The sequence below is a fragment of the Hippoglossus stenolepis genome, chromosome 15, assembly GCF_022539355.2.
Source record: "Hippoglossus stenolepis isolate QCI-W04-F060 chromosome 15, HSTE1.2, whole genome shotgun sequence".
NCBI classification, from domain to species: Eukaryota; Metazoa; Chordata; class Actinopteri; order Pleuronectiformes; family Pleuronectidae; genus Hippoglossus; species Hippoglossus stenolepis.
Genome location: NC_061497.1, coordinates 10,363,998 through 10,386,161, shown reverse-complemented (window position 1 = coordinate 10,386,161; position 22,164 = coordinate 10,363,998). Strand labels below are relative to the sequence as shown.

At 39.2% G+C, this 22,164-nt stretch overlaps 1 long non-coding RNA gene across 2 annotated transcripts in view; it reads right to left on the bottom strand.

Annotated features, from left to right (window-relative positions):
- The window catches only part of LOC124854850, a 44,545-nt gene extending 25,321 nt beyond the window's left edge, over positions 1 to 19,224 (bottom strand). The window contains exon 1 of one of the 2 annotated variants that reach the window (XR_007034856.1): positions 18,828 to 19,224. This is a non-coding gene — a long non-coding RNA (uncharacterized LOC124854850). The other variant, XR_007034857.1, reaches the window with a different exon arrangement.
- Positions 19,225 to 22,164: the final 2,940 nt, after the last annotated feature.

The following is a 22,164-nucleotide window of genomic DNA, read 5'->3' as shown; positions in this document are numbered from 1 at the left end:
ACTAAACATCTTATAACCAAATTAACCATGTTGGACGATAGTAAGTGACTTCAATTTCATGGCCAGGCATATTTATAAACAGACAAGAAGCTTCATTAGAGGAAAAACGATCGAGGGATCCAGAGGGAGAAGCCAGAGGAGATAACTGGGCTAAACTGTGCTACAGTGATTATCCTGATGTTTGAGAAGTGTGATGGTTACAATTATCCAGCAGAAATCAGATTCCCATCTTTCATTTAATTCCAGTAATTCTATTCTTTGTTTTTGTTCTTCTCCAAAAATATGTAAAAATATGTACGACTTACCGGGAAACTGCGCCTCAAAAATAAAAGGCTATGTCGCTATCAACCTCCACTGCCATGTTTAAATTACTAGAGCACAACTGATTTTTGGAGCTGATGCCGTTATCAGTAAGTAAGAAATTACTAATACCAATATATCCGCTGATGTATATATTGCAAAAATGTCATTGATTCCTCAGATGTCGTTATCAAAAAATTAAAAGAAAGCAAATACAACCAACTATATCGTACTTGGCTTCAGAAAATAAACATAAATGCACATCTTTTTCTGCATTCTGTAAAATAAAATAAATATCAGCAATTGGTGATACCTATACATATGTGAAATGCTCATATCAACCAACTGATAAATCAGTCAGCCTCTAAAAAATAAAGCAGAGGTGTGGACAGACTGGTGCGTGGAAAGGTTTCAAGCAAGCAAGCGAGAGTAACAGTAATAGAAATACTACCGTTGTAGAAATAATGCTTTCACTAATTGTAAGTGTGTAGTTTTACAGTGTTGAACAATGTTACTGTGTTCTTTCTTAAGCTGCTTTCAGATATGCACTGAACTCCACAGTTCCTCCATATTTTCTCCAGAGGAGGTGAATGTGTGAATCTGCGGACTTTCCCTGCCTGACTTAATGTCCTTAGAAATCCAGGAGAAGTCGATGTGTGAACACAGCAGGGGATCCACTGCTGGATTCACCGCGAGCGATGGGGGGGAGGTGATGACGCTTCTAACACGCGCCAGATGCAAAAATGAAAAAAATTAAAAGACAACAAATTTCTCCGGTTGAAAAAGTGGTGACACACACACACACGTAGAACAAACAGACGAAGATGTCAAGAGAGTTTGTGACAATAAGAACCGACACCAGTGTCTGTTTGTTGTCAAGAAAATCATGTGATCTCTGCAGAGGAGCTAATACGTCGCTTCCTGCCTCTGCCTGCTGCACCCAGCTGCTCCACTTGTCGCCTGAATAATGTGAAGGATTTGTTGCTGTTGTGAACGCGTCTGTGCAAAATACCTCCTGCTGTGTTGTGCATGTGTGAAAAGCAAACTGCGGATGAACTCCGTAGCCAATTCTTCAAATTTTACCCGAAGGTCATGTCTGAAAACGGCTTATAAATCATTCTCCACAGCCTCTGTGTCATCCTGCAAGGCTAAACTTGCAGGTCAACATGCTCTGAACCCTGAAGATACCAGGGAAGGTGGAGACTTTACGTTATGTGAATGAAACCCAAGATGTTGGGTCCCAGGAAAGTTATTAAAATGACAGCTTAATAATAATGAACACTCAGTTCTATGAATTCTTAACGTACATCATCTGAAAGCTAAAGAAATGTACTGGTGATATGTGTCAGTGTTATAAGGTGTTTTTCACTTTGAAGGGGTTGTGGTCACGAATACTCGCAAATGTTTAGCTCATTTTTAACTTTAGCATGATACAACAGAAGCTGATGGGAATGTTAGAGATTTTGCAGGAATGCAGTAATGGACATGGTGACATTTTGAGCTGATGATGGAACTAGGTGAAAGGTAAGAAGATAACCTATGGTATTAGAAGTTATCCTGTAGGGGGCACACATGTTCATGTTCATTTAAATATTTGTCAAGATATTTCACAAAAAAACAAACAAATCCCATTGTCATGGTGGCACTAGAGGAAAAGTCACAGAAGTCATTGGTATTCATCCTCTGGGGATCTTGACTGTTGGTACAAAATGTCATGCTAATCCATCCGTTAGATGTTGAGAGTCTGGACGACCACATTGGTATCACAATATTACTAGAACTGTTGAAAACCCACATGCAGAAGTTTCTTCCATTAGCTTAAGTCAGTAGGCTTTGCCTTTCAATACAACTGCTAAGAATTTCTAAAACGAAAAACCACGTCATTGGCTTGTTATAATCCCAAGCGCAAGTTTGTTTACTTAGTTCCTCCATGCCTCTGCCAGCATGTGAGTGGGAGAGGACGTCAGCATAGAGGAACAGGAGCATGTCTGATATTCCCCTTAAGTGCTTTTCTGAAAACCTATTAATAATAGATTCAAATCAAACTTTGACATGATTTTTGACTGAGATCATTTCAGGTAGACATTGAAGAACAGTATTTAGCAATTTAGCAGCACTGAGTTTGGAGTCTACATGTCACAGGGTACAGCAGGACAACTTAGAAGAGTAATCTGAAATATCGTCTTTGAGGTATAGAACATAAAATATACATTTTCCAGTTGATAGTTGTGGAACCTCGCCCTGAGGCAGAAACTGTACAATCCATTGGGGCTGTCTCTGGGACTTTAACTCCACCAAAATGTTTTTTTTAAATATATTATCTGACAAAAATGCTACAACTTTCAATGTGTGAATTACATTATTTAGAATCTCCATTTTGAACAGATTATATAAAATCAACACCTAATTCCATTTTGATCCATAGTCTCCATTCCAACTGTGTGCGACTCTTTTTTCTCCTTTCTTGTAATTTATTTTTGAAATCCTTGTCCAGGTTTAATAATATTACCAACAGTAATACAATATCTGAATTTTCCACAATTCTGTAATTGCAAAGGTATTATGACAACAAAATAAAATAGAAGGCAGCTAGTGGACCGCATTCCTCCACCCAGGCTACCGCCCTATCTCGCCATATTAAAGAAAGAAGAGACCCCTCTTTGGCCATACCCAACACCTTCACAGTCAGTTCAGTAGATTTTGAGTAATCCTGCTCAAAGACGAACATAGATTAAAATAACACTGTACTGCATTTCTATACAGCCCTAAAGTGACTTCTACATCCTTATGATGAAGGTAGGGTGTTGGCCGCTCAACTAAATGCCTCTTGGAAACATAACAAACAAAGAGCAATGACAAGGTCCACTTCAAGAAAGACCCTCGCTGTTTCACAAATAGCCCTTTTAGAGCAACTTGTGAGCCTGAAGTCGACCTGGGTTTCATGCAGGTCTGACATTTCCAGCTTTCATGTGCACGAGTGAAGAGGGGTTAGAATAATATCTGCAGGGCTGGGGTGTCCTGATGGCAGAGAGGATAAGTTGCATATCATATAACTGCAACGTCGCGGTTTGAATTCCACGCACAACCGCATTGAACTTCTTGATCATTGTGCTACTGATTTTTTGGTTTTAGCAGTGACTTCAGACTGAAGTCTCCGCTGACGCAGCCAACCATGAATTAATTTGATGAGGCCTAATGCAGGTTGAAAACTTTTCCAGTAAACATGCATCACACGTGTGTTCCTGTGCTGTTCAGATATCATGTTCAGGCTGACACACACTTGTTCCCTTCGTCCATTTTACTCAAATTCTTCCTCATACGAGCATCGACTATATACGCAAATAGGAATGAAAAATTGGAAGGCGAATCGGGCAACAGCCATGGGAGCTATCCGAGGATAGAAGATACTTAGGAAATGTGCACTTCAGCCTTTTTTGCACACTCATGCCTTTTCTCTGACCCAAGGGTCTGCATTTCCACTCATGATGCTGATTCAGCCCACGATGCAGAGGCTTAGGTTGAGAGATGAATAGCCGGATAGAAAGAAGAATGTTGGGCAGTAAAAGAGAAAAGACCAGAGGAAAAAAACTCATTTCATTACTTGGAGCACTGAAATCTGAAGTTCAGGGCAAGAAGATCAACTCCCAAGGACAGTGATGCATTACGGAGATTATACAATAGAAAATAATACACAGCTCCAGAGTGCGACCCAAAATCTGTGCAGTGAGACAAAAAAATGTCCTTGGTCACACTGGTTGTGTCTCTGTATTTTAGCGAGTTGTGTTGCTTCCTCATCTCCTCTTCAGAGTTTACAATCACACACACACACAGGCCCCACCCCACTCACTCACACACTGACACACGGACAGTGAAGCAGAAATTAGATGCGATGAATGAGGCAAAAACTGTTGAACAGTGGCGACAAAAAGTGTGAATACAGGGTTTTCGATATGGAGCGCTCACGCTAAATGATCAGCGCTGCTGCTTCAGGATCAGAGCAGAGGCAGCAGTTGGTTTGTTCTGTGTCAGTGTCCTCCCTCCAAACTCCTGCTGACCTGCGCTCACTTTATACTTTGAACAATAAACACCAACACTAATCACAAGTTATCAGGACCTGAACAGTACTGAAGTTTACTTTGTGTTTGTTTGATTCGCTCCAGAGTTTATGAGACACATGTTTAAACACAAAGAAAATGGGACTGGCACGCACACACACGCAATCCTCGAGGAAACACTGGGATATTAACTTAATACAATACAAACCTCAAAGCTCATGTAAATCATAACCATCCCATCCTGTTTACCGAGCTGGTAACATACATCCTGTACCAAATGTTTAATATTTATTCGAGAGCAATTTATGTTAACAGAGCCAGAGAGTAAATATTATTTATTGTTTTGGTTGTGTTTGGTTTATGTCTCATTTATTCAGGATATTTTATTATTTTGAATTCTAATTCAAATGTCAGACAGAATATTCTTAAGAATTAAGGTCATTGCTCTATGAAAGGGTGTACTTGCATGATAATGCTATTATATTATCATGACAATAATATCATTCTGGGAAGAAATATTGTCCAACAAAATTTGTTATAGCGAAGAGCCTACCTAAAAATACTTTTGTAATAATGCACCAACTTAGAGGTTTTCTTGCACAGTTTACAGCTTTAGTTCTCTGAGAACTTTCATATCCAGGTAAAATTGGTATAACAGAATGAAATATCCTTAAACTGAATGGAATCTGAAATCGAATCGAAACGTTGTGAATCGATTTGGGAAATCAGTGGCGATATCGAGCCCTTCAGAAATTACAAATATATATGGGAACTGTGAAGAAAATGTATAATAGGTATCCAAAAGTCGCAGTGAAAGATTTTGGGTGCATCTAAATTACGTGCTGGTGCAACTGAAGTTAGTCTGGAGCCATGTAATGGTTGTCAAAATTTTAGGACGCTCAGTAAGAGGAATTTCCCAAGATGTGCAGAAAGTCTGTGAGGCCAGTTGTTTGTATGTTGTTACTATGGATACATGAGGCCATTGAGTCTGGACCAGAAGTGGGATTAGGATGAGAGGTACCAGAGAGGATATTCAGAAGAGGAATGATGTGACTGTTAGCGTGGAAACAGTCCAGTGAAAGGAACCAGTCATCTGTCAGAAGACTAACTGAACAGTCCGAGATCAGTTTACTAATAGGACTCATTATAATCCTCTTTTGTCTGTTAGTTTGATTCTTCACTCTTACCACTAGCACAAGTGATAAGCACAAAGAAGTAAAGCGTGAATGTTGTGATTGAGGAGATAAGTGAATGGAGCCATCTTTAATGGAGGGTGGTGAGAAAGAGGAAATGCAGAGCTACCCAAAACCAAGTGTTTATTTTCACACTCACAGATGGTCATCCCTCAAGCACTGATACAACTTTTTCTATATTCTTTATCTGCAGCCACATGACTTGCAGAGTAGACTAAAAAAGCTTGGGAGGAGCAAAGCATACCCTGCATAAATGTTGCATCTAACCCAATCAGGCAATGATTACTTTTTCATTCTGTAATAATGCCATTTCATAATGACATCACCATGATGTCACTTACACCATATGATGACGGATAATTGGTAAATCTAAATAAATGTATCGGTTGCAAAAGTTAATGCATTACTATACGAATGATGTAATCTTCGTAGTTCAGAGTGACATCACGACATCAGTCCTACCATATGACCATTTATAATTTTCAATCTACATAAGCTTTAGGTTGCGTCCATTGTCCCATATAGAATCTTTTTTTTCAAACTATGCATAACATTGTTTTCTAACTTTACTCTGATTCTAATCAATAAAAGCTTTAGATCGTCTCTCTAGCTTTTATTATCCAAGATGTCTTGGAGTGTTTCTGGACCACGCCTTTAGCTTGAGCTTTGACTTATCAACCCCAAAAGTTAATCATCTAGAGATAACCTCCAAAGTAATATTCTCACCAATTTTAGCGAGCATCTGTTAAAACGTTGTTGAGTTATTCACACACACACACACACACACACACACACACACACACACACACACACACACACACACACACACACACACACACACACACACACACACACACACACACACACACACACACACACACACACACACACACACACACACACACACACACACAGTTTATTGAAAGAAAAAATGAGGGTGTATGTCAGCCAAAGTGGAACAAGAAACTGCAGCAAGAAATACCAAAGATATGTTTAATATAATCTGTTATATCAATCATATCTTGGTCTTGGTCATTTTTGCTCACTGTCTTCAAAATCCAGAATTGGGGAATTCAGTATAAACACCCAGAATACAAGCTAATTAAAGATGAATTTATAGATTTATATTGGGTTTGGAGAATGTTTAAAAATATTGCTTTAATTCTAAACTCAAGTCTCTTCATAGGAATCCTATGTTCGATCAAGAGTTGAATCTGAAACTCTATTCTTATTATTTTGTCTTTGATAATCCGAAGGCAGCAACTCCCATCTCACCTGCAATTACAGAAAATACAAAATAGACATGTACCTGGTTAAGAGAGATAAGTCTACCAAGCTCAAGAGACTAGAAAGAGATTCCCATTTTACTTTTGTGTGTGCGCGCGCGCACGCGCGCGCACACACACACAGAGAGAGAGAGAGCTACTTTTCACTCTCTCTGAAACCAAAGACAACTAGAATCTTTTCCCATATGTGGCAATAGACCCCAAGACCTGTCAGCAGACTTTGATGGCAGTAAAGCAGTAATATCAGCACAGTTCCTTTTTAAAATTGCAGCTTTAAACTATTGCTGGTTTCTGTGTTTAATCCAGAGTTTAATCTTAAATCCTCTATCTTTGAGCCATGTGGCAGACTTCTGAGTGTAGGAAAAACCACAGGAAATATTTCTATAACCAAACCTTTTTGCTGACCAAGGGATTTTATTGCCATGAGGCAGCCACTTCACTGCGGAGACAGGATTTCTAAAAGTCCATAAATCCTTCACCATGATTAGCATACCCAACTCAGACCATAACTCATAAAACTGACATTAGGAATCTATAACCTAAACACAACCAGCTGATTGGTGGAGCTTTTCTGGAAGCAGTACACAGCAGGGTGCTGGAGAGTGTTGTGGGAATGCAGCTGTTTCTCAAGCCTCTGTCTCCTACTGCCTGTTACAATAAGAGGCTGAATAATGGACAATTTCTCTTAAATTACACCCATATCATACGGATTCATCAATAACACATATATATTTTAATTTCTTTAATTTGTCTATTTGTGATAAACCAAATAATGGTGCAATATTTGATCATTTTTAATTGTTAATATTATATAGTGGGGAAGCAAACTTGGAAAGATACATAATTGGCAGGGATCTGTGGGTCCTCCCTCCAAAAACAAAAAAATAAATGATCTAAAACAGATTGTCTGCATTTAAACCTAACCACTTGGATTGAGTCGATCAAGCTCCAGCCAGCATGCACTGATCCATTTAAGTTAGATTGAGGAGGCTATAAAAACCAATAACACATCAAGACCAGCATGTAACAGCGCGGATAAGGACAGGAAATGATTATAAGAAGAATGGATGTTTCATATTTGAAATTATGTTGATAAAACCCTTATGTGTCCTAAAATAGTTTGAGGTTACAGGCTGAAGCCATCATTGAGGTCAAACAAGGACAAACATTTATATGAATAAAAAATACCTTTACAACACATTACAAGATGATTTTGATCATTAAAAATATGATTCAAAAATAGTAAGCATGAGGCCTGCATTTCTCAATAGTCACAAGGCATCTTAGAGGTCGACAAACTGCAAAAAAACACCTTTTAGATGAATGAAATGGGCCTTACATCAACTATCTAATTCCACCACTACGTGTAATTGTAGTGTGATACAGGAATGAATAATCATAAGAAAAGCAGTTTATTTTATCCTACTTTACATCAAATCAAGGACTATTTATTGCACGACTCAATTTTAAACTTGGATTTGTCATATGTTTTTACTGAAAAAGATAACTTTAACTTTTTACTGATTGGACAAAGGTAATACAATTTCTGACACCAAGATAAATTAAGCCATGAATCAATACTGATAAAAAGGAGATAAATGCATGATGACCATCTCTAACAATGTCTCCGGCACAAGAGGAGACAAAGAGGATGCTGACGACTCTGAGCAGCATAATGGAAAGGAAATAACAATTTAACAGATTGGTGAGCATTTCTCACTTTCCGCTGATGGTCTGAATAACTTGCTGCTGCAAGGTGCTGCTGTTGTCTCTGCAGCAAAATCCTATCTGACACTTAGCCAACGCTAAGTGTACAAGCTGGCAAATTAAACCAATGTTGCCTCACAGTTTCTTTCCAACATTTCTGCTACAGTACAATGCGACTTTCAGCCAATTTGACATTTGATAGTAGTCAGTGGGCCAATTTTTGTCTGTGTTCAGTTTTCAGGGAACAATCGCAGGTAAGCTAAGCAGCACTTTTCTCACCATTCTGTGATTGACAGCTAGAGCACGCTGTGGAAAACAATCAGCGACAGGTTGGACTGAACCAACTCACAGGGTGGTAAAATAACGTGTGATTTCTTTTTTTTTTTATCACTTGTTTTGTCAGTTAGGCTGCTCAATATAATAACACAATTGTGGGGACAGTGTGATGATAATTTTGTTTCTGTGAGGACAAAATGCAGGGTAGCAAAACCATTCATTTCAGCAGATAGATGCAGATTTATTTAGAAGAGTAGAAGAGGTGGGAGATGGCAGGAGACACGCAGAAAGCAACACGTGGCCTTTTCCTAACATTACGTTACAAAAAGAACTTAATTTTCATATTTTTTGTTGCACCAATTGAATTAATGTTTTAATGACTTGTGACAAACACTTTCAAGGGCTCTTGGGAACCATGTTGAAATTAAAATGTATATGCATGCAAGTGATATTGAGGTAATCATATGATATTTTGTTTTCAGATTTAGTTTAAACTTTGTTTTTACTTCCTACAGCTTCAGATTTATGCATTTCAAGGTGACGTTTTAATTGTCATATTCAAGTGAACACAGGGTCAACGTTGAAAATCAGTGTTTAAAATTAAAATTTGCTTCTTCTTTGCTTTGTTTGTTTAAATTATTCTCTCTGGTAAGTGAGAGTAAAACTCAATGACTTTGAAAGGTTAAATATTGCCTGAAGAGGAACAAGTGAGTGACTGAGAGTTAATAGCCTTTCTTTCCAGCGAGCCTCACACTGTGTATTTTTCTCAGCGGCTCAGTACGGGATCAGCTGCAGACACAGAGCCGGCTCCACACTGGGAGACCCTCTGCCTCCAGCAGGTTGATCACACCAGCTGGAGTCCAGGGCGGCAGAAGAATGTTAAGAGGTTAACCCAGAGGGTTGCTGTACATGAGCCACTCTCGCTCCTCTCTGCTCCTCTGCACACTACAGCCCTGTCACGTGTGCTACCTGAGGAGGATCAGAAAGGCAACATCTGGATATGTTCTGAGGGCTGTAATTTTAGAAGCTCTCCAACACTCTTAATCCCCTCACAGTATGTTGTTTATTTTGGTCCTGTTCTCTGGTCAATAGCCAGACTTCTTAGAAGCAACCACCAGGTTACTGGGATTGACACAGTGAGGCCCTGCAGAGCAGAAAAAGATCTGGCTGGTATGGAAGTATATGTACAGTGAGCAGAGCCATCCTTCCCATTAAAAAGATAAGAACCAGCCAACAGACCTTTTTGTCAGGACAATTTATGTCTGTTATATTCTCAAGCATGAGCTGGACTTTTCTTCTGTGAGCGACTGTTTTGTTTGCATTCCAACAAAAGCTGTTCTTACAAGACCACAATGTATCTGTCTCTACTGTGACCACCGTGTGGACATGACAGTCACGGAAATAAAATCCCCACACTAGGGATGAAATGGTTAATGACTACATGGTAAACTACGGTAAAATTCCCAACAGCTACTGGTATCGTTGGTACCGTGGCAGATAACTGCGGTGATTTGGTTGACACTGTCCAGCATTAACCAAAGTAAGCCAGTCTCCCAGATACAATTAGCCTACTTTGCCGTCAGGGGGATCTGAACATTAGGAAACAAAGCTTATTAGTTTGTTGTCTTCATTATTATTATGACATTCTGATATTAGCTGAAATAAGACTTCTGGAAAACAATTCGCACAACTTTTCACATTTAAGTTGAACTGAAACCTGCATTTCAGGAAAATGAGCTTTGACAAAAAGCTTCTACAGCTAAAGCCTTCTACCTTTAATATTTATGTTGCACATGCGATATGGTGGTGGCTATATTATCATTTTTATTAATAATAAATATAATGTTTAAATATAAAACTTGGTGAGATGTCTCCCACAGTCTCAACGCCAAGAGTTCAGTCCGTATATTCACAAAGTCGGTCTACCCACACGATTCTCAAACCGAAACCGAAGGTTAGGGTTTGAGAATCATTACAGCCTTAGTAATTTTTAAACATTTTCGGCACATTTTAAACAATACCACAATAAAACATTCCTGATAATTCAGGACACCTATGATATGACATTTTTACACTGTTTAATCTCTACACTTTCACAAATGACAGCAGCATGGATAGAGATCACCAAAGGTCAACAGAGAAACTAATTTCATTATTCTTCATGTGTGCTACAAAACTGTCTCCTGACTGTAAAAAAAAATGACTTCTATTGTAAACATCACTGCCACCAAGGTCGAGCGAAAATAACAGATTTCTTATTAAATGTTGTTGAACACGTTATTAGAGAAAAGGACACTTTTTCAATTTGTAAAAATATACAAAATGATTAATGTCAGGTTTGGATTTATGACCTCACTCCATTTTAGTTAAAACTCTTTAGGGATTTAAATGTGGGCGTACTGTAGTGGGCTATGGTATGGAAGCTTTTTAAATATTCCAGGACTGAAAGTGCAGTTTGTCGATTAACAATAACACAACATGCTGAAACCAGACAAAGGGAAACAACTGACTATAGTAAAAGGGAGGTACATTGTTGACAAAAGAAGACAGAGGCAAAACAGGAACCCACAGAAAGGAAGAAAAAAAATCAAGTGGGAGAGAGAGAACAGAAATGAGAAGGGGTCGAAAGTGCAAAGACGGAGGAGAGAAAAAGGGAAGCAGCACGGTCATATTTTACAGCCGACAGCGAGCGTGTGGTCTGGCAGGCGCAGCAGGAGTTACTTTATTAGAGTCGTTTCATTTACGAGGAGGTGTCCTTACTGAAAAAAAAAAGTTGAGCAGGTTGAAACCAGTCATCTCTACGCACTCTTTAACACAAGGATGTGGCTCCATAGCAGACTCTACTGATTCTCTCCTCATATAAGCAAACCATATGTATCCACAGATCCACATCCAACAGTTCACAGCTCAAATAAAAAGGTTTAAGAGGACTTGCTTCAACTTATACTGCCTCTCTAGGCTGGTAACCTACAGTCAGCTTACTGTATGTAGCTGCAGCTCGGGAGGTATAACGGGTGGTTCACCATGGTTCGATCCACCTGCCAAAGTGTCCTTGAGCAAGACACTAAATGCCCTGATGGCTGTAGCAACAGTGTGCGATCGATGTGTGATACGTGGATGGACTTGTACTCTAAAGCACTTTGAGTGGTCGTTAAACCAGAGAAGTCCTATACACATGCAGTCCATTTACCATATACAGTACTTGGAATGGACGCAGAGCCATTGGGATTCACACAAACTGATGATAAAGCTGTATAATGTGGATAAAATAAACTGGTTCCACTCATCCAAACTAATGAACATGCTATCCTACAATAAAAGAGTGAAATGTCTGTGTTTTGACAAAGCTTCCAACAACAAACCCTATGATTGTGGCCAGGGATAGAATATTTTGAAGAGAGCATCCATTTACTAATGGATGCTCTCTTCTGTCTTTGGCGGGCATATCTTGAGAAACATTTATCTTATCTGCTTCACAATTGGCATGTGTATTGTTAAGGGCCCAAAGAAGTGCAGTGTCGAATTTGGTGCGATTTGGACACGTGATACGTTCAATGTTACTAGACTTCCATCGGTCTGTAGCAGCGGCGTCTGGGACTCATCAACTTAAGAGATGTTATCGATCAAGACAACAGCACGTTTACAAGAACAGCAAAGAGAACTGATTCTCCAATTCAGGATTCTGTGTACTGAGTCGAGCTTTACTGAACTTTGAATAAACAGGTGACAGCTCTCTGCAGGGGTCGGGAGCTGCAGTCGGTCTTTACTTGCCGCAGCTCAATAAATTGCACTTGTACGCTTTCAGAAAGAAAAGCTGAAAGCAGCTTTGCCACAGGCCAAACAAACAGCCTGCTCCAAACAGACAAGTTTAGAGCAGGCACTGCACTAAATATGAAGCAATGCTAAGCTACCACCATCCAATGTCACCTGAGCCAAAAACATAAATTGACGTCAGATGAGAAGTCTTAAGCTTTGATAGGAAATACTACAGGAGCAGGGAAAGTGACGGAAGTGGATGAAGGGACATCAAGTAATAAAACGTCCACAAAAGTTGCAAATATTTATTGAAAAATATTGATTTAAGCCTTAATGCTTTACTTCAAAAATATCTGCTCCCTGCTAACACTAAATCCATGTGCAGAAAACACCTTAGACACTTCCTGTTTGGGTTGACACGGGTGCCTCATCATGACATTGGCATTGACATGTTTGTTCAGGGATTAGTCTGAACCGTTTGTGAAATGGTTTGTGATCACTGTAATGATGCTGTCTTTTCAACCCTAAGCCTCATGCCAATTACGTGATCCGTCCTTTCCATTTTCCAAGCAAGATAAATTTAGACTTATTTCCTGACTGCAATAATCCACCCTGAACCTATGACACCTCACAATCAAAACGTAAATATGTCTTTATTTATAACTTTACTTTATTTTCAGATATATATATGTCTGTCTCTTCTGAATAGACCACACATCGTACAGACAGGAGTCTGAGTCCAAAAACACCACTGACAGCTGTGGTCCTAATGTAAAACAGAATAATCTAACCTATTAACATACATTAAAGATGGACAGCGAAGAGGTAACAAGCATCTTCAACACTTCTGGTCTTTTTCTGAGTAATAAGGAAAATCATTACTGGTAAGGTTACATTACGTTTTTATCATTTTTTTAATCATTCTGTTAAAATATCTCTTTCTAACATAATGGGTCTGCACCCAGTCAACTTCAGCCACTGGCCACCGCACTGCGACCTTCAAGCCCGGCTGTTGTTATTTTCCATAGAGGTCAGCAGCTAAGAATGTTAAGCATGCAGAGGCTGAATCATGACTTTCTCTTCCCAACAACCTCCACGTCTTTTTTGTCAATATTTTTTGCTGCTACCCCGGTACAGTACCTCCGTTTTATTTTGAATTTGATTTACATGAAGCGTACTCTAAGGTAACTCCATCTTCCTATATGTCAACGTCTTTTTCTTCTGTCGGTCCTGTCCCACAACTTTCCTATGTTTGCAGCATTGTGAGCAAGATCACTAAATATAGTTTGGTAATGACTCTGGTCAGTATTTCCAAGCGGTAATCATCAGAGAGACCTGTGAAAAACAGCAGAGCTATTTTAATCTTTTTCCCTGCAGGATAGCGTGTAGATTTTCAAACTGCCTAACTGGGGCTACCGAAGAGTGGTCAGCCATTTTACGAGTGCTTAACCTCATAGACATGAGACGAGGAATTCATCACTCGGGCTTTCATTATCTCTGCTCTGAACGATAACTTTTTCAGCAGGTAACTTTAGGTATGGATCATAGTCTGCACATAAAGATGGACAACAAGTCTCCACTTCTTACCACTGTACAAAAATTGATGCTAAAACATCCTGGACATGGGCTCCACCATCTTGTGCTTCTGGAGCCTGAGTCTACACAGTAGTGATCGTGGAGCGGAGCAGCAGTCGAGGTCTTGACCACACACTCGACCAATAGCGAGTCATTCTCAGCTGTCAATCATGATGTCTCACCCTATCATTAAATAACCAAATAAAACAAACCTAACTTGAAAAATGTCAATGTACTTTGACTTTTTACTTTGGTACAAGTCACATCAACTAACATGGAGGAGGCGGGGTTTATAACCTATACGGTAAAATGATTTGACTTCACTAATTCAGAGTAAAGGAAATTTTAATTTCCTATTGTAATGAGATAAGTGGAGATCGTTACAGGTTGGCTTAGGATGCTTTCACACCTGAAAGTCCAGACAATGGTCTTTGTTACATTGTTTTCATTTGATCTGGTTAGTTTTTGTTTCATATCGTAATTTAGGGAGCACACTAAAAACTTTTGTGTGACAAATGTACGTCCTGTCATCATCACCTGGGTGGCTTTGACTTACGCGTGTTGTCAGTTCGGTTATTGTATATCTATATAAAATGCAAAGAAGAAAGTAGTGGTTGAATGGAGAATGGAGAAAATGAATGAACCGGTTCACTTTGTTACTTTCATTGCCACTGTAATATCATTGAGGTATTACTACCAGCAAAATTAACATTGTTCAAACATATTGTCTGAGGCGAAGACTGTGTGCAATCCTCTTTTTCTTCTTCTATTGTTTGAGACTGTCTCCATTATTAAAGAAAGTGCTTTCACACTGCAAAAGATCCAAATCCTGGTTTTGCTTGATCCAGACCAAAACCGCCTCTTTTGGATGAACCAAATTTTGGTCTCTTGGTCCCAACTTTGGTCTGAGGCACCTTTCACACCTGTTACTTTAGTTTGGAGTAAACGGAAAAGTCAGAAGTTCCGGACCAAGCATGATAGGTTTGAAAGCCTCTTTAGATCCATCACAACCTGACTCAGGACCAATGTCGGGCTGGGTCCAAATGATTTACAACTACCGGCTCTGATTATCTGGTGTTTGTTACTCACAATCATGTTTAATTGATCATGCACATGCGGTTTTGATTGGTTTTCCACTTTGATTGGTTCCATTTTCGACTGGTTCAAAAATCTTGTCATGTCTGGACACTGCTGGGTGTCAGTGGTGACCAGAAACTTTTTTGTTCACCTCTGATGAACATTCAAACCTGGAATTCATGAAAAATCAACACTTATTCGACTTTAAATTAGCGCCACCTTCTGCATTATCTACTGCCAGACTGATCAATTCTGATGCTATTTTAACAGTGCGGAGAAAAGCTATAAGTTAGCACAAAACTCTACGCATACAGTATGTCCTTTGGGTTCCTGATCATAATTATATTTAATTATATTATATCATATTTAAACTTTGCACCAGAAGAATAACTCCGACCACAAACAATAAAAAAAACGCATAAGGCAGGTAATTAAATGACAACTTCCCAGAATGATCAAATGTGGTATTTTTGTTAAACACAATTTTTATAAAAGAAACAAAACTAAACTCTCTAGAATCAGAGAGAATCTACCAACAACACTGCAGACTGACTGAGCTGTTTTATCTTATTATTACTGAAGTACTACAGGTTAATGGTTTACAACTAAACGTTTGTTATTTGAACAAGCAGGGGTAAATGTCTGGCCTATAGAGGGAAAACATCACAATGTCCAGTTGCTTCCTGTGTGTGGAGGTGTGTGTGTGCTCATGTCTGAACAGATGAACGAGGGGAGAACAAAACAAACCCTGAGAGAACCAGAGCAGCTGAGTCTAATCCAGAGATGAACCACAGAGCAACCAAGGCATCGTGAAATTCAACAAACACAACACACGCCCCCACATGCACACACTCACACACGGTGAAAGTATTGTTCGGTCTGCTGAAGGGTTTACAAGGAGTTGCACAAGAAGGTAAACACTTTATATACAGATCCTGGTCGAAGCCAAACAAGCCAGAATAACTTCAGCTGTTTGTGAGTGACTTACCCTCTTCCACACAAGAGGTTGCTTGTTGTCAGTCCTTCATCCCCGGCAAGGCAAGTTTGCTGCTCAGATCTCTTTTGTCTCAAAATGGAGGCAGAAACTCTCCAAACACAATTCCTTTGCTCTGAGTATTTGTTATTTTTGAGACTGCCCGGTCCAGTTCTGCCTCCCTCCTGCTGGTCTGCTGCACGAGCCGCTGGCATGACAGCACTCACAAACAAGCAGTTGGAATGAGAGAGACCAGTGCGTCCTGAAAGATACAGGTGCACGCTCACTCCCAGCGAATACAAACAGCTCAGAGGAACACAGTATGAAACGGCTTTGGCCAGTGGTTCCCCCTTGTGTGGGACTCCAACCTTACTCCTCCTCCTCCCTGCACCTCCCCTCCCTCTCTCCCAAACAGCTCCAAGACAGAGCAGAAAAGAAAGGACGACTCAGAAGCGGCCGTTTTCTTGAGCCTCTTCTTGTGAACAGCTGTGAGTGTAATGCAGAAGCTTTACTTTTGGCCTGAATAACTCACAAAACAGCTTATGTACAAGAAAGATGAGGCGCAGCAACAGCCCTTCTCTTCTTTCTTCACACGTTGAGCTTATTTCCAAACGACAGAAGTATTTGTAGAGTTAATATTTTAAGCAGCACAAGAGATAATCAACTTGACCTATACACCTATTTCTTACAAATATCTTTGTAGAGGCCAGCGGCACAGAGAGCAGACGAGAGATGAAAGTGCAGATTTTTTACATCTTTATCTTCACATTGTGCAGTATGATATAATTCATCCGATACTGCTTTCAGTGCACAACAGAGTTGCACAGAAACTCACAAACGTACTGTAGTTCTGTGCACACAAAGGTCGCTGAGCATGGCATCTTTCACATGAGAATATAAAGAACACATTAACTTTAACTGACCCTCTGGAAGAATTTCATTATATAGAACTGTGCATAAGTGTGCATTAGTGGCTAGTGTGTGTCAGCCTAGCGAGGCAGGCAAGAATGCCTCTAACGACAGTGTTGAACTTTCAGTTTTTATAAAAGAAGAAAGGAGAGGGGGGGGGCTCATGGAGACTTTTGGAAACATCACTCAATGCCTCCCTCGGGCTAAAGTTGCCCTCAAACAGAACATGCAAGCTCTCACTTTCAAAATTTTCTGAAAAACAAAGTTGTGTTTACAGTGGACAACGCTAAACTGAAATGTTTTAGAATACTTATTAAAAAAAAAAATTTAAAAAAGCTTATTTGGTATCACTGCTACAGTTGAATAACTTTTAATTCAAATCAATTATCTTGGACAGTAATTTAGGAGCACTTTACTATAGAGAGCATCTGCTCCAGTGCAGTAGAATTACACTTCTTGCTTTCAGAAGCCGGTTTGGTCCATCTAAGAGGCCTCAATAACTCGTGACAGCTGTGTCAAACCCTGTTAGTGGGCAGGATGACTAGATCTGTTGTTCAAAGGCTAAAAGACGAAATCTCTAAATCACACAAACTCCTTCACCCCGGTAAAATCACTCAAGACGTCTTAATTTTCTTCTAAAGTTAGCTGAAGAAAATGTTGATTAATATGCGTTTCCACCACATTTCCATTCACTACATTTACAAATATTGGGAGTTGACGTGAGAACCTGGTGGCGCTGTTGGGTGCTATTATGGGAAGGCAAGAAGAGGGGGGACAAACCTTGAATGGTCTTTGAAATGTGATTTTTCTACATAAGCATTTGTTGTATGTATTAATTAGAGGAGGTTTACCATCTCCTTATCACTACAAAGATCTGCCACAAGTTTTAGTTTCTTCAGAAAAAGGGTTGAATGACAAATAACTTTTTGTATCCTACAGCTGTAGAGTATATACTGAAATACTACGCAACAAAAAAAGAAATGTAGGAACCTATAGTTTATTTTCAAAACGTGAATCCAATAATAATTTATAAAATCAAGATGACCCAATAGCTAACATTACTTTCCCGCATCCAGTGCAACACAGACACAAATTTAGGAACAAGTGCACATATCTGCCACGTGCCTGAATCTAATGAAGCAAAAGTTCATGTCGCCCAGCAGCTTCCTGGTTCCGAAACCCGTCGCACACTATTCAAAACCTGTTCCACGCACCATTATGTTCCACTTGTGTTGTTTGGGTTTTGCCATCAACTGGCCTTAACATTTAACAGGGAAAGGTCACACCTCTTGACCTTTTCTACACCATCTTAAAGGAAAACAAGATTTCAGTTCCCCCAGTGTCTCAGCTGATGTCATTGCTAACAGGAAGCCCAGCAGCCTTGCGTGACAGCCACTTAAGATACTTCTCCCTTTCATACCTTCACGACTGCTCTGCTGTGTCTGAAGAGCCTCAACTGCTCAAAGAAGGGGTTGGACAGCCATTTGCTGTTGTCAGAAGTTACCAAGACTTCAAAAGTCCGAAATATTTTCATTGTGGACGAAATGGCCGCAAGCTGCAGCTCCGTAAGTTTTTTAGTAGCAAATCACTGCTGAATTAAATCAATCATTTGTAAGTAAACAACGAATTAGCTGATTTGTGAAGATGACCATGCACAGAATAATTACATGTTTCAATCCAATTAATACTACGTAATGCTGAACTCAGACAGAAGTATCACCTGACTCAGTTGTTCCCCTGGAGCTCCACAAAAGGGTTTTAGCATCGTCATCATCATCGTCGTCGCTGCTCTCATAAACCTTGTTTCTGGTCACAGGAGGCATCTGCTACCTGCCCAAACAAAAGACAAAGTAAGTTCTCTGCTGTTGAACATGGCGGAACATCTAACAAATAAAGAACCAGATATAGTCCAGTTGGTGAACCTCATCTGGCCGCTACATACATGACTTTGAATGTGGCTTAGTGTTGGCGAGATGTGACCTTTAACATTAAGAATGTGAAGATACCATATCAGTGCTAAGTTTACAGCTTGTTACACTGCCCCCAAGTGGCCAAAAGGTGAATAGTTTGGGTTTAATTAAAGATACATATAATCTAATTGGGGAGACATTAGTTATTATGTGTAGATCCGACTACACAGCATTTGTATGGTATACATTTGCAACCAAAAGGAAAAACAAATATTTATTCATATTAAATATCTATTTAGAAAATGTTTGACAGTTTTATGTAAAGTACTGGTAAAGATGCTAAATTAAGCTCCTGGTAGATCTTGTACACCACGCCCAATTCCCCTTTCTTTCGATGATAGGAAGTAAGAGCATGAAAGTGATGGTCTGCCTGCATTACTTGTCTGAGGATTGATTGTTTAATATTAAACACAGTGCGTGGCTAGCTAAAAAATAAATGAAGAGAGATATAGATATATTGCAAATAGCAACTCAGATGTAGTACTATAGAAGAGACATCAGTAAAAGGATACTCTTTTGAAGGGGGAAATGTATTATTACATTAAAAGGAGTTAATGTGTAATTCTAATGTATTTTGGTTCAAGCTTGAATATTGAAACTTGATTATTAATCAAAATTTAATTTGAAATTACTTTCAGAAATGTCCATTAACTAACAGTAAATATATTACTATAAATGTATGAAAAAAGAGCACCAGCTCTGCTACTGATTTTCTTCATAATTCTTAACTTCAAGAAGAGTGGAAACAGAGACAAGAACTAACCTCACAGGTGTTCATCCATCCAGAGGAGTGAGTCACTGAACGCCTACCTGCTACCTGCAGGGACACTGGCCTTCACTGCCCCTGCCCTCCGAGCCCTGCAGGGATATGCATGGATTAAGTATAACCACTGAGCACCAAGCAAACCTATTTTATATAAGTGCTGTTTCGTAAAGATTGCATGTTGACGTTTAAAGAGATTTGTTTTAGTATGAGCTATTCAAATTAAAAAAAATTATTGAATTTCGTGCAGAGAAAATCGAAATACACAAATGTGCTGATAGTCCAAGTGTTTGGATGTAGTTCACAGAAGGGCTCCTACTTCTATTGGTCATCATACAGCACCATCTAGTGTTTGTGACAAACCTTGTCTGTCTGTGAGAATGTGCTGTGTTAAGACATCATGGAAAATGAGGAGCTTAATCTCAAAATTAAATGACCTTATATAGGTGTAAATATTGGAAGAAGGTCCTTGACTCTCTTTTACTTCCTTTTACAGTATTTTGAAAGACATGTTCAAATATAGTGACTAATTTAGCCGAAGATATAGTATATCTTAAGTTGACTTTCATAGTATGTATAAACCATAGACTGTATATAAAAATGCACAACATTGCTGCTACCCAAAAGTAGATTATCTGGAAGGAAGTGAAGATGTGTCATCCATCTTTGTTTACAGTCTATGGTATTGACCAAATAACCAGATATAACAGTTTAGAGAACATTACATTACAAGATCATACAATTTTCTAGTGGTGTGCAGGACCATGCTAATATTGACTTTACTGTTGCGTGCACAGAAGATTCCTTTATAACAATTTAAAAATACTGGTAATAGTAGAGCCCCATGCATTTTTATATAGACTATCATATTTCAGAATATCAATTTGTTTTTTTCAATCAAGGAAATATAAATGGACTCCAGGTCTTTTAAGTCATACATTATACACCGTTAACATTTGATTACATTTCTCCACATGTGAAAAACACTATAACCAGTATAACTGGGCCTTATTTTGAAATTCATCACTCACTTCTTTTAGATAAAAAAAGAATTGTGTTGATATGCTGATAAAGCTACTTGTGAATTCAAAATGGGAACATTAGAGTCACATTAAAGCAATGTGTTTTCATTTATTTTAAAATATAACGAATATGATTTAAGATACATTTTGTATCACAATACCTGAGTGTTACCAACAAACAGTGTGTTTAAAGGTTTGTATTCTCATGACAGCACTTTAAAGGCTGTCAGAGGGGTCAGAGGTCAGCAGCTGAACGTGAACGTACAGGAGATAAGGATGATACACTGTACACGTAAAGAAGTGGTCATGTGTGTTCAAATGTATAGAAACTTGAATTTGTTAAATGTGAAACTGATGTTTCAAGCTCACTAAGCTGCTGCTCTTCTCTGCGGACATTAATACAACTCTACACATGTGCTGTTCATATTATATCTAAGAATTAAACACAGAATGTCTCACCTGCGCTAGCAACAGAGGATAACCGGCTGTAAGTGTTAGCTACCAGGAGCTAACTCGTCCTGCTCCTTTATCACACCACAGATTCATGAGGAGAACTGAGACGACCCTTTGCTTTACTTCAGTATTTCTGTCAGCTTTCTGTTCTTACTCCGACCGTCAGGGTGTCAACTTTTAAATTGCACCAACATGGCGTGAACTGTTTCTTTCCGATGACGCCGCTGTTATTGCCTTGAATTTAAATATACACAAGGAGTTGTCTTCTGTCGGAGTTCCCGTGAAGGCAGCATCGTGCTTGATCCAGATGATGGGCATAAACAATAAATCTGTGTATCTCACTTTTCACTTAAAGTTACAATGACTCTCATTGTATTATCAAATCATGTTAAACAGAGATTATACTTTCAAAGTTTTTTATTTTCTATAACTATTTTCTTAACGCAGACACCTGCACCACCACAGCAGCGCCATCAGGTGGTGGAGTCCAGCTAAGACAGGTGAGTTTACAACTTTTAAAAAGCAGCGTAATAAAATGTCTTCGTCTAATCTTCTTAAAGGTCGTTAATCAGCGCACAGATTTAATTGATACGCTTTGTGAATTTAACACAGAGGAACATCTCTTACCCATGTCCCCCTCCTCGTTTTCACCGCCCACCTTAGGATGGTGAAGCCCAAAATGGAGCTTCACCGCCGGACACGACACAGATGAGACTATTGGTGCGAAACCACATAAAAACACCAAGCACAGGGCTCCGAACCTTGTTTCTTTTAAAAAGTTCTGATAAATCCTTGTTTGTTCCAGGAGCCTAATGTTTCCTCACACTTGTTTCTAATTGGCTGCTTCTG